This window comes from Arachis ipaensis, chromosome B9 (assembly GCF_059453495.1).
Source record: "Arachis ipaensis isolate K30076 ecotype BB chromosome B9, ASM5945349v1, whole genome shotgun sequence".
In the NCBI taxonomy this organism is placed as follows: domain Eukaryota; kingdom Viridiplantae; phylum Streptophyta; class Magnoliopsida; order Fabales; family Fabaceae; genus Arachis; species Arachis ipaensis.
Genome location: NC_142444.1, coordinates 53,516,237 through 53,530,977, shown reverse-complemented (window position 1 = coordinate 53,530,977; position 14,741 = coordinate 53,516,237).

The following is a 14,741-nucleotide window of genomic DNA, read 5'->3' as shown; positions in this document are numbered from 1 at the left end:
TTACGGCATTGAATGGTAATAAAGGGTAATTAAAAATAAATATTTTTAAAGCATAGGAAACATGTTTTTCACATATATCACATAATAAGGAAGGGAAAGTAAAACCATGCAATTTACATGAATAAGTGGGTGAGGGATTGAATAAATCACTTGAATTGAGCATAAAATACATCATAAAATATGGGTTTATCAACCTCCCCACACTTAAACAATAGCATGTCCTCATGCTAAATCCAAGAGAAAGGGTAAAGTTAGAATGGTGGAATATCATGCAATGCATTCTATTCTAAATGTAAACTACCTAAATGAGTCATGCAATTCTAGTTATTATTCACTTGTATATAAAGCTTACATGTAGTTAAATTAATTCACATTCTCAAGGAATCATATATGCATAGCCAAACCCTAGATAATGTTAAAGCACTTTTACAATTGAGATGGGTAAAAGTATTTCACAAACTTGCAAGACAATTAGCAATTAAGCAGAGATATATGGTGATGAGCTATTGAACCCTCACTGGATTTTGTGTTTACTCTCTAGTCACTCAGTGTTTATTGGGTTAATCACTCTATTCTTTTTCTATCCTTGCTTTCTAAAACTTTTTTCTTCATCTAACCAATCAACAACTATGGAATATAGACATACAAAAATCATGAGGTCTTTTTCAAGGTTGTAATGGGGCCAAGGTAAAGGTAAGGGTATATGTATAAGGCTAAGTGAGCTAACAAAGTGAATCCTTGATTAGTCTAATATCTCACCTAACATACATACTTTATATACTTTAAAGTTCCTTTACCTATTTACCCAAATTTTTCCACTTTGTATTACAAGCTCATGCATTAATTTTAGTTTTGAAATTTTGTCCCATGTGCATTGATTTTTATTTTGCATTTGGGGAATTTTTGTATCCCCTTATTTAAATACTAAAATTTTTTTTTACACATGGTAATTTAGTTATTTTGATTTCACATGAGCATGCTTCCCAAATTCCTGAAATAAATTATTCATTTTAAATCCCTACTTTGTTTCTATCATCCCATGTTTCCATAAAATTTCCCACACTTAAATTGTACACAATATCTATCTTAAGCTAACCAAGGATTCAACTTGGGATTTTTATTTTATTTTTTCTGCTTAAGGCTAGTAATGTAGTTATAGAACAAGAGCGGATTAAGAAGCTCAAGGGGGCTAACAAGGGTGATGTAAAAGGTAGGCTAAATTGGGATAAGTGAGGAAAATTCAAATGATGGTCTCAATCATCTCTTGGTATGTATCTATATTCTATATTGAACATATAGATTAAAACAAAGTAAAGAACATCAGAATGAAAAAGAAGGGCAAAACACACAGGAATGAAATTTATGATTTGAATGTAACCATACAATTAAGCTCAAAACTCACAGGCTGTGTATTCTCTAGCTCAGAAATCATATATCAGTTATGTATGTCATGCAAGTAGAAATCAAGAGTTTCCATTCAACTCAATGTAAGTCTTAGGGTGGCCCTTAAAATCTTAGTGTTCCTCCTTGAAGAAATGTTGTTAACTAACTAACATGTAATGCTATATATACAAGGTGTGTGGATGTTTGATTATGTTAAAGTCTCTAGTTTACTTTTTTTTTTTATTTTCAATTAAATCAAACTATTATATGCTAAAAGGGTAAACTATACTAATTAATCCACATATTCTATAACTAATAAGTTTAGAATTGCAAACTAAACTAAATGTCTAAGATATAAGCTAAAGTGTAAAATGCGAAAATAAAGTAAAAAATACAGCAAAAGAACAATGTGCAAGTGCTGAAAAAAATAAAAATAAAAATACATAAAAATAAACAAAATAGGATAAAAAGAGTCTGAAAAGTGGTTCACCAAAAAGACTTGCCAGAGATGGCGACCTCCCCACACTTAAAATATAGCATCGTCCTCGATGCTCACTCAAGCTGGGTGTGAAGAAGTGTCATCATCGGAAGGATGGGCTGCTAGAGTCTCTGTGGTGGCCTGAGGGTCTGCAGGCTGGATAAGTGGAGGAGGATCTGTCTGCTGCAGTGGAGGCGCTAACTGTAGAGGGATCTCCGGATCTGCGGCCTGTAGCTGGTGGTGCTCCTCATGATGTGGCACAGCCTGCTCTGGTCCTTCCTGCTCAACCGCTCTCTGTGCATGTGTCTCCTCCTCATGCTCGGCCGCCTCCTCATCAGATGGCTCTGATGGTGTGTCAGGCTCAGAGGGAATGTCATGGTGACCAGTGCGGAGCAACAACTTTAAATGCTCATAGCGTCGCTTGTTACGACGCTCAGATCTCTCATATCGCCGCTGGTTGCGGCGCTCCATCTGGTCTAGCTGTTGAAATAGGCGGTGCACGATGTGGTAAATGGGCTCTGAGGCAGGTGGAGGTGCAGTGGTGGTAGCTGGTGCAGTAGTGGATGAAGAAGGGGCAGCTGAAGGTGCAGCTGCCTCAGCAGAAGCGGTGAGGAATGGGGGTCTGTAACCTAAAGCCTGAAACTTCCTGCTGTGAGGGATAATCTTCTTACAGTCTGTAGCAGGTGGCTTCTCATCAGCAAGCTCCCAAGGCACGTCAGCTCGACGGCCGAGCTGGGTGATCAGATAAGGAAAAGGGAGAGTGCCTCTGACATGGACTCTGGCCATATAATACCGGATGAAACATGGAAGATACAGGTCCTTACCCTCCATCACACACCAGATGAGGGTGATCATAGCAGCGGGCAGCTCTGTCTCATGAGTGCTCGGCATCACATAGTTGCTCAGAATCTGGTGCCAGAGCCGAGCCTCATCATTCAGATATAGCAGCTTGATTCCCTTAGGCATCACTATGTTCTTTCCCATGACCCATGGGATAGTAGGATCAAGGGCTATTCTCTGCTTGACATCATCCAGTCAAATCTCATAAATCCCATATCCTCTTCAACCTTTTGGTAACCGTCAGGCTGATCTGACTTAGGCTGAAGGTGGAGGATGTCCTCAATAGCTTCCTCAGTGACCAAAATCTGTTTCCCTCTGAGGTGCACTACACCCAGGGAAGTCTTGAAATAGTTACAGTAAAATTCTCTGACCCAGGAAGCACTGACCTCTGTCAAGTTTCTTTCCAAGAAGAACCAGCCTCTCTGTTTTATCTGTTTGGAGGTGTACTGCTGTAGTTCTTCTGGAATTTTTAGAGTTCTTTCCAGGTACAGCTTCCTGAAAGTGGAAAACACTGGATACTTCAGCTCACAGTATCTGTTTGCAAATTTAACTGGATCTGTGGCAGTGAGGAGCTGGTTAACCTTCTCCTGCGGGGTAAAGTGCTTTTCCCGCCAGGAGTCGTCATGCAAAATGTCGAGGATGGACATAGAGGATTCACCTCTTTTCCTTTTGCCAGTGGTTGCTTTGCCTTTTCCTTTGCATTGAGGGTCAGACATCCTGAAAAGCAGAAATTTCAGGATATAATTGAAGAACAAAAGCAGGAAAACAAGTAGGCAAATAGAATAATAGCAATATAAGTACAGAGTGGCAAAAGAGCAAGAGAAGCATGAAACGAGTTGAATATATGTGCACTTTGGATTGTATATGAGTGAAAAAGTCTGAAAAGAACAAAAATGCAATCCAAAATATATGATAAGTGGAATTCAAGTTAAATAGGAAAAACAAAGATTATGCCCTGAGTTAGAAAGTTAAAGTGGTTAGTAGGTAAAAAGGAGGTTAGAAAGTGGAAAGCAGTGAGTTAGTAAAAAGAAAGTTAAAATAGGGGGCATGATAATGGTTTCCTAGTTAACAATAAATTTCACAAGTTAAAAGAATAAACAACTCATAGTCAAGCAAGGATATCAGGTTATTGATGATAATTCATATAGATACAGGAGTAGCTAAATTTAAAATGAAATCATCAATAATGCAATTTATTAACCAGGGAATCGAAAGGAATAAGAATGTGAGCCCGTGCATTCATGAATTGGTTTGGTTATAGCTAAGTAGTGCAAAATGGTAAGTTTCCAAACTCAATACATGAAAACAATTTGCAGAAAATTGGGCAATATTCCGGCTAAAATTGGATGTTCCCGAGTAATAAACAGCAAGAAGAAACAGTTCATATGAGATAAAAAAGTGCTGCAAAGAGTCACAAACAGTAGGAACAGTAAAGAACAGTCTAATATCAGCATGAAACATTAAGGAATAGCATATGAACAGTATGAACATCACAGCCAGATCAAAATTGCGAAATAGGTAAAACAAGTAACAAGAACAGCACAATTATCAGGCCTAAATCCACTAACCACATCTTAGCTACCTAACCACCTAGAATCCACTACAAACATGCATCTCTAACTATCCTAATTTGAATAGAATCAAAAAAATATGCAACTAACTACGGAAGATAGAGAAATCGGTGTTCAGTGGAACCTGGTATGTGTATGAACAGAGGTGAGGGCAGAGAGATGGTGGTGGTGATGCGGCAGCGCTGGTGGAAAGCACGGCGGAGCGGTGGTGGAGCAGGGGCAGGGTGGAGGTTGGGGTTTGGGTTGGGTGAGGTGGAAGAGGAAGAAAGAAGGGGGCGAGGGTTGTGGGGGCTGTGGTGGTGGGTGGCGGCGCTGGTGGTTGGGGGCTTCGAGTAGGGTTTAATGGCGGTGGGGGTGGGTTAGAAGGGAGGGAGGTGAGGGAAGGGAAGAAGGAGGGGGGTTGGCGGCGGGTTTGGGTGGTTGCGGTGGTCTGGGTGGTTGGGCGCGATGGTGGTGGTTGCAAAGGAGGGAGGGGCTTGCAGAGAAAAGAAGAAGAAGGGGGGGTATGGGGGCACGACGGGTAGGGTTTCGCGTGGGTAAGGGGGTTAGTATTTTTGAATCCACGCGAACACGTGGAGCACGCGATCGCGTGACTAGGGTGAAATGGGTATGACGCGGTCGCGTGATTGACGCAGTCGCGTGGGTTGGGTCAAAGATGGGTGACGCGGACGTGTGAGGCACGCGACCGCATCGCTAAAAATTGTGCTAGACGCACACTTCCAGCGTCGTTTCAGCGCAACTCTCTGTCTCCATTTAGGGGGCCATAATATCCACGCGACGCGGACGCGTCGCTCACGCTTTCACGTGGGATGAGTGTTTTGCAAATGACGCGTTTGCGTCAGGGACACGATTGCGTGGGCCATTTTGTGCTAAACACACACCAGCCGCACGATTCCAGCCCAGCTTTCTGGGCATTGGATCCTACGCCGATTTCCACTCCACGCCCACGCGTGGCCTGCGCGCTCTCGTGGCGTAAACTTTTTTTTATTTTATGCAATTATGCAGTATGCAATATGCAGTGCTAATGTAGATGTTATGAATACTTCCAGGTTCAATGAAGATAAAATAAAATAAAGACAAACAATCACGAAAATTGAAAAAGAAACGATCATACCATGGTGGGTTGTCTCCCACCTAGCACTTTTAGTTAAAGTCCTTAAGTTGGACATTTGATGAGTTTCCTGTTATGGTGGCTTGTGCTTGAATTCATCCAGAAATCTCCACCAATGTTTGGAATGCCAACAGCCTCCGGAGTCCCAAACTAGGCATGTAAAGCCCTTGAGCAGCTTCAAATAGATTCTCAGGCTCCCGGGGTGACGAATGTCAGAATAGATTCCAGGATCCCAAACTTTGCTTTTAAATCCACCTTTGTCTTGATCTATATTCTTCCATCCGGGTGGTTTAGAAATTGTATTATCACCAAGATGACCAAACGTCTTCCGAGACCCATTCAATTGAACTTGATACCAATCCTTGCACTTCAGATTGAAGTGTGGAACCTTACTGAATCTTGCACACCGGCTTTGAGTACGAGCCAATTCCCTCTTACTCTTAAAGTCGCAGAGAGCTCTAAGCTGGCCACCTGTTTCAAGCAAACCATATTCAAGTGAAAAAGTAACGATAAAGGTTAAGGATTGTATCCACTTAAAGTTTGTATTAGGTGGTAATGGCCTTGGGATAGGTGTTTCCAGTGGTTCTGTAAGCTCTACTCTCTTGTATTCTTCTATGAATTCCTCTACTTCTTTGAAAAATTCTTCAACTGCAATTGCGTCTTGATCAAAGCCTTCTATGTCTTCCTCGTCACTTAAGTCATAAGTTGGAGGTTGAGAGAAATCTACTTCGACATCATCTTCGTATTCACTTGGATAAGGTTCTTCAGGCTCAAGGAGTTCAGTTGCAGATGCAAGTTCATGACTAGGAGAGCTTGATTCATGATCATCACTACCTAAGGAATCAATTTCTTGGTCTGTTCCGTTCATTTTTTCACAAGGTATATGCCTTGGAGGTTGTGCACTATCCTCCTTGGCATCAAATTCGAACTGCTCGGCAGAATCCTTTACAGTTCTCGATTCCCATTGAGGTTCAGCATCTCCTAAATCTTCAACCATTTCTTCCTCTACAACTATTATGGCTTCCTCCACTTGTTCCAATACAAAGCCATGCTCCTCATTGTCCACCGAAGTTTCTAGTATCTCCTTCATGCTTCGCTCTTCTTTTGATTCTCCACATGTAGCCATGGGAGTACTTTGAGTGCTCAGATGTTGGGAAGCTAATTTATTTACTACCTCGGTTAAGGCAGTAGTGAGTTCCGGTACGTCCCTTTGCATCTTCACTTGTCCTTGAAGAAGAACACGAAGGGTGTCATCCATTGGAGATTGGGGTGGATATGAGGGTTCATTGGTTGGGGGAGAGGGTTCATAATAAGAATGTGGTGGTTCTTGGGAGTAATTGGATTGGAATCGTGGTGGATAAGGGTCATATGGTGGTGAATGGTGAAAAGAAACTTGTGAGTGTGGTGGTTCAAAGCTATGTTGAGAGGGTGGTTCATAAGCACAGGTGGAACTTGTTGGTAACTACGACAGGATCCACCGTATCTATTGCCTTGGCATGCATTGTAGAATGGTCATCGTCTGTGATACTGTGGAGGGTGTTGTTGCCTAAAGGGTTGATCAAGTCCTCGTGGCTCCATCCATCTTTGGCTGTTTTGACCTTGATGTATGTTCCTGCTATAGCTTTCATTCCCTTCAACAATATTAGAACCAAACTCAAAGCGAGAGGGGTGAGAACTCATGGTAGCTAATAAGAATTAAAAATGAAAACAGAAACAAATAAACAAGCAAAAGAAAAATATTTACAATAACCAATAATAAGGCACACGTTTGTAATTTCCCGGCAACGGCGCCATTTTGATGAACGGAAGATTGATGGTTTAGAATTCACAATAAATTCTCGTTGCAAGTATAGTTTCTAAACCAAGCAATAATCCTTTCATAAAAATTTTTTTTTTGGTTGTCACTTAAGCAAACCCAATAAAATTGATAACCGAGTATTTAAACCTCGGGTCGTCTTCTCAAGGAATTGCAGGGAGGTGTTCTTATTATTAGCTATGGAAAAGGTAGAATTTTGGGTTTTTAAAATAAAGAACAAATAATTTAATTGGCAGGGAAAATAAATTAATAATTAATAAAACTCTTGGCAAGGTATAAAAATTTGGAAGTCCTATCCTAGTTATTCTTATCGACGGTGATGAGAATTGAGTTTTAATCCCACTTAGTTAACCTTTACTAAAGCAAAGGAAAGTCAAGTGGACTAATTAGTTTGATCCTCAAGTCCTAGACAACTCCTAAGAAAGGACTAGAGTTATTGGAATTCAATTCAATTAGCAAAAATAACAATTATCAATCACGATGAATTTGATAACTCAAGAGTCTCCAATTAATCAGTTAAAGCCAAGAATATAAAAAGCTAAATAAGAATCATAAATCTGAAATACCTCAGCTTATATTAAATAAAGAAAAGTCTAACATGAATGGTTCATAAGCCAATTTGGCAACATAAGTAATTATCAAATAAAAGCATTAAAGTATCTGAAAGCAGAAGAGAAATATAAAGTAAAAGGAATATTGAACCTGTGACTGAAGATGAATTGAACTAAACTAATAGAAATCATAAAATCCTAAAATTGTGAATTATGAATGTATGATCCCTTCCCCTTTTTTGATTCCTCCATTCTCTGGCTTATATTCTGTGTTTCTGGATTCAGAATTGGGCCGAAAAAGGGTCCAGAAATCACTGGGGGCATTTTCTGCAAATTCTGATGCGTGGCGTCTGTCACGCGTTCGCGTAGGTCACGTGTTTGCGTCTTCTGGGAGTTTTCCTTGTCACTCGTTCGCTTCAGTCACGCGTACGCGTCATTTGCGTTCTGCTCAAGGCACGCATCCGCATCAGTCACGCGTTTGCGTCGCTGCCTTTTCGCGCTAGGCACGCGGCCGCGTCGTCCGTGCGTTTGCGTCGTTGCCCTTTTCTTCAAAACTCCATTTTTGTACTTTCCTTCAATTTTTGTATGTTTCCTTTCTGTCCTCTAAGCCATTCCTGCCTTAGGAGATCTGAAAATACTTAACACACAAATCACGGCATCGAATGGTAATAAAGGGTAATTAAAAATAAATATTTTTAAAGCATAGGAAACATGTTTTTCACATATATCACATAATAAGGAAGGGAAAGTAAAACCATGCAATTTATATGAATAAGTGGGTGAGGGATTGAATAAATCACTTGAATTGAGCATAAAATACATCATAAAATATGAGTTTATCAAGCTTGCAAGAAGCTTCAATAGTGGAAATGGTCTTTACTTTCAGTGAATAGGGGAGAAGTACTAATTAAGGCGGTAGCTACGGCTATACCTAAATATACACTCAACTACTTCCTACTCCTAGATACATTGCTCGAAGAGATTCATCAGATGATTTTATAGTTTTGGTGGGGGCAAAGAGAGGTAGAGAGAAGGATGGATTAGGTTAGATGGAGTGTTATATGCAAGCCAAAGACTCAGGGAGGACTGAACTTTAAAGACCTCAAAGCTTTCAATCTAGCAATGTTAGGTAAGCAAGGTTGGAGATTACAGACAAAGCCTAACTCGCTAATTGACCAAGTCTACAAAAGCAAGTATTTCAGGTATTCTGACTTCTTAAAGACAAAAGTTGAAATTAACCCCCCTTGGAGTTGGCAAAGTTTGTTGGAGAGTCGAAAGGTTCTGGAAAAGAGAGTGAGATAGAAGGTGGGTAACAGTCATTCCGTGAGAATATAGGAGGATACTTGGATCAAAGATAAGCCAACCCTATCTACTAAAATGGTTCCAAATGTCGACTTAGAATTAATATGGGTTAATCAACTTATAATCACAAACACACAATGGAAAAAGCAGCTCATAACAGAATAGTTTAATGTAAAGACTTCATAGGCCATTCTATAGACAAAAATAGAAGATGGAAGTGACAGAATTACCTGGACCCAGGAAAGAAGAGGAAACTACTCAGTGGTTTTAGGATATGCCTTAGCTTGTCAATTTTAATGGATACATACCTAAAGGCACAACAACTATTGAATTTCTTCATGCATATAGATGAATGTAACAACAACAACAATTCTTCCAAAAATTTACAACTGAAGAGCAACACTGGCCAAAACAATTCAAAATGAACTAAGTTTAGCAGCAATCAAAACAATTAGAATAAGTAAATTTATCAAAAAAATTAAACTGATTAAAGGGAAAGACAACTTACCACAGCATAATGATGGTCTCGCAATCTCAAATGGAGTTTTGATGAAGGAGAAATCAGCATAAAAAGTTCTAGCTAAAGAGTGAAGGTTAGAGAGAGACATGAAATTTAAAAATAGGAGGAAGAAAAAAGTAAGTCGCTTAATTTCAATGTTTTGAGGTCGCGAAACATAACATTTTATTAGTCAAATTTTACTGACAGCCAGGTTATTGACAAAATATTTAAGCAAAACTATTTAATTTTAAAATATTAACTGCCTAACTGTTGTTAAATATATTAAAAATTTAAATATAAAAATAAATTAAATCCTTTGCTGATAGCTAAGACTTTGGCACCATATTTTGGAAATTTAAAGTTAAATTTGATTAATCAATTTTACTGACAATCATGATGTTGGTAATGTATTTCAAAATTAAAAATTAAATTTAATTAACTAATTATTGCTAATTGCTTGCCTATTGGTAATTTTAGTGCGGATGGAGTCATCGGGTGTCCATTGATAATATAATTAGCTCTAACTTGCGAAAGTTTACAATAGCCTCACCATAAAAAAATGGTCTATAAGAAAAATATGTCTATGCAAGTTACCCGCGACTAGGGGTGGCAAGCGGGGAAGCCTGCCCCACCCCGCCCTGCTCCGCCGAAAGCCCTTTTTTGGCGGGTTGGTCTGCTCCATCCTGCTTAGTGAAACGGTCCTAAAATTCCACCTCGCCCGCCTAACTGTAGGCTGACGGGCTAAACTTGCCAAATCTCCTCTTTTTTATTATTAACTATTAAATAATATATATAATTTCACAATCATTTTAATAAATTTATAATTTCTAAAGGTATAAAAAAATTATAATTTTTATATTCACAAACATTAAAGTCTTTGTAATTATAAATATCGAATAAATATAATTATAAACCAGGTTTTCATCTAAAACATAATTATAAATATTATTTCCAAACAGAATAAACTTAATCCAAAATATAATTATAAATATTGTCTCCAAAGCAAAATAAATATAATCCAAAACACTCAATTTTCATCTTTATTCTCTTGTAAGTTGGGTTGGGGAAAGTTGAGTTTTGGCAAAAAATTTGAAAAAATACCCCTTGCCAAAAAAATATTAAGTCCGGCGAGGAAGCCCATCCCGCCCCGTCAAAGCCCGCCAAAGCCCACGATTTAAGCGGTGCGGGTTAAGCGGGCTTTTGCTATTTGTCGGTCTCAATTTTCCATCCGACCCGCCTTTTTTGGCGGGTTACGCGGGCCGGTCCAGCGGGTTTAGTTCCGTTTGCCACTCCTACCCGCAACTCGTATTTTATCGACAGTCTAGCCATTTTTAACTAAGTGGTCCGATCCAAATGTGTTATCGGTAAACTATCGGTTATTGACCAATGTGTAATAGTGAAAATTGACTATGTTGCTATAAAAAAATTTGATTATTCTACAATAACAAATTTGATGATTTTGCTACGTTAGGTTTGATTATTCTATAATTTAATTACTCCACAGGTGTTTATAATTTTACCAAATTTTTAATTAAGTTTCTATATTTTTTTCTTATCAATTAGGTCCCTATACAATTTAATTTACTTCAATTAAGTCTTTGTTGAAGTTAAGCGTAAAAAAATGTTAGTAAAGTATGAATTCACTTATTTATCCATACTCTTCACTTATAATATGGTTCATATGAAATGAGGATTCTTCCTTTTTCTATTTCTCTTCTTCTACCGTCTCTGAGATAACACATAGGTATATAGATCTAAGCCCAAGAACCTCTCTTCTCCTCTCTTCAAAATGCTTTATATGAAGAAGCCTCAACCTCAAGAAAAAAAAAGACATATATATTTCTATGGAGAAATAGTAATCGTACTCTCTTCATTTTCTACCTTCACATTCATCTCCATTTCCATCTCCAGCTTCTACTTTTACTTGTTCTTGTGCTTCTTGTTCTTCATGTTTTGCATATGCAATCTTTTTCCTCTTTCGTGTGCTTTTGCCAGCATTTTCCTATTCACTGCAAACATCATTTCTAACCTCCGATCTATTGAATTTCTAGAGAGGAGCTATATTCGTAAGGACAATCGGACACTTCTTCAACTTTATCTTACACCAAATAATCTTCATCAGAATAATCGGAATCACCTTTCTTTGACTGAGCCCTATTCTTAAAGCTACGTTTGTCACTAATTTTTTCTTTCCTTACCATCAGTTCTTCCACACCAAACAAAAAACCCAAAACTATTTCAAAAAATCTAATCAAGTATATAAAGAATGAAAATTTCTCAAAACAACAAGAACGAATAAAATCACATCAAATTAAGTCATCAATCTTTTGTACGGACTGTAGTTTCATTGATTTATCCTTGATGGCGACTTCACAGGCAAAAACACAACGCAAAGGTGGAGTTCATAGGGGATGGTCTCCTACCCTTAACTTAGGATATTCAATATTTTAACAGAATATTCTGTTATCTCATACATTTTTTTTATGATAAGGACTTAATTAAAAATAAATAAATAGTATAAGAACCTGTACGGTAGCTCGGGTACCGGACGATTCGGGATGGTACTTCGATTGGTAAGATGGGGTCCCGCCTGGTGCCGGGTCGCTGGGTTGGAGATGGAGTAACCGACATCCCGAGTTCTTCGTCTGGAGAGGGGGGGGGTGTCACCTGCAAAGACACTCCGACGCTCTAGTCAGTCAGGTGTACAGGTAAAAGTGAGAAATGGGGTATGTGACTGGTATGCGAAATTGTTACTCAGGTTGTGAATTGTTGTTCGAAATTGATTCCCTGGCAATGGCACCAAAAACAGATGCACAGAACCATGGTCTAAACATATCTTCACAACTTTGCATAACTAACCAGCAAGTGCACTGGGTCGTCCAAGTAATAAACCTTACGTGAGTAACGGTCGATCCCACGGAGATTGTTGGTATGAAGCAAGCTATGGTCACCTTGTAAATCTCTGTCAAGCCGATATAAAATAGTAATGGGGTTTTCGAAATTAATACTAGAATAAGGATAGAAACACTTATGTAAATCATTGGTGAGAATTTCAGATAAGCGTATGGAAATGCATTCGTTCCTCTGAACCTCTGCTTTCCTGCTGTCTTCATCCAATCAGTCTTACTCCTTTCCATGGCTGGCTTTATGCAAGGGCATCACCGTTGTCAGTGGCTACATCCCCTCCTCTTGTGAAAATGGTCCAAGATGCCCTGTCACGGCACGACTAATCATCTGAGGTTCCCGATCATGTTGGATTAGGATTCACCCTCCTTTTGCGTCTGTCACTACGCCCAGCACTCGCGAGTTTGAAGCTCGTCACAGTCATTCAATCATTGAATCCTACTCGAAATACCACAGACAAGGTTTAGACTTTCCGGATTCTCTTGAATGCCGCCATCATTCTAGCTTACACCACGAAGATTCTGATTAAGAGATCTAAGAGATACTCATTTAATCTAATGTAGAACGGAAGTGGTTGTCAGGCACGCGTTCATAGGGAATGATGATGATTGTCACGTTCATCACATTCAGGTTGAAGTGCGAATGAATATCTTAGAAGCGAAATAAGATGAATTGAATAGAAAACAGTAGTACTTTGCATTAATCTTTGAGGAACAGCAGAGCTCCACACCTTAATCTATGGAGTGTAGAAACTCTACCGTTGAAGATACATAAGTGAAAGGTCCAGGCATGGCCGAATGGCCAGCCCCAAAATGTGATCTAAGATAGCATCCAACTGATCAAAGATATCTAATACAATAGTAAAAGGTCCTAGTTATAATAAACTAGCTACTAAGGTTTACAGAAGTAAGTAATTGATGCATAAATCCACTTCCGGGGCCCACTTGGTGTGTGCTTGGGCTGAGCTTGAGTGTTGCACGTGTAGAGATCCTTCTTGGAGTTGAACGCCAGCTTTTGCGCCAGTTTGGGCGTTGAACTCCACTTTGCAACTTGTTTCTGGCGCTGGACGCCAGAATTGGGCAAAGAGCTGGCGTTGAACGCCAGTTTGCGTCATCTAAACTTGGGCAAAGTATGGACTATTATATATTTCTGGAAAGCCCTGGATGTCTACTTTCCAATGCAATTGGAAGCGCGCCATTTTGAGTTCTGTATCTCCAGAAAAGCCATTTTGAGTGCAGGGAGGTCAGAATCCAACAGCATCAGCAGTCCTTCTTCAACCTCTGAATCTGATTTTTGCTCAAGTCCCTTAATTTCAGCAAAAAAATACCTAAAATCACAGAAAAATACACAAACTCATAGTAAAGTCCAGAAATGTGAATTTAACATAAAAACCAATGAAAACATCCCTAAAAGTAACTAGATTCTACTAAAAACATACTAAAAACAATGCCAAAAAGCATATAAATTATCCGCTCATCACAACACCAAACTTAAATTGTTGCTTGTCCCCAAGCAACTGAAAATCAAATAGGATAAAAAGAAGAGAATATACTATAAATTCCAAACTATCAATGAAACATAGCTCCAATCAGATGAGCGGGACTTGTAGCTTTTTGCCTCTTGAATAGTTTTGGCATCTCACTTTATCCATTGAAGTTCAGAATGATTGGCTTCTATAGGAACTCAGAGTTTAGATAGTGTTATTGACTCTCCTAGTTCAGTATGATGATTCTTGAACACAGCTATTTTATGAGTCTTGGCCGTGGCCCTAAGCACTTTGTTTTCCAGTATTACCACCGGATACATAAATGCCACAGACACATAATTGGGTGAACCTTTTCAGATTGTGATTCAGCTTTGCTAAAGTCCCCAATTAGAGGTGTCCAGGGTTCTTAAGCACACTCTTTTTTTTTTGCTTTGGACCTTGACTTTAACCGCTCAGTCTCAAGTTTTCACTTGACACCTTCACGCCACAAGCACATGGTTAGGGACAGCTTGGTTTAGCCGCTTAGGCCAGGATTTTATTCCTTTAGGCCCTCCTATCCACTGATGCTCAAAGCCTTGGGATCCTTTTTATTTACCCTTGCCTTTTGGTTTTAAGGGTTATTGGATTTTTGCTCTTGCCTCTTGGTTTTAAGAGCTTTTGGCTTTTTCTGCTTGCTTTTTCTCTTTCTTTCTATTTTTTTTCGCCCCTTTTTTTTCTGCAAGCTTTGTTCTTTGCTGCTTTTTCTTGCTTCAAGAATCATTTTTATGATTTTTCAGATTATCAAACAACATGTTTCCTAG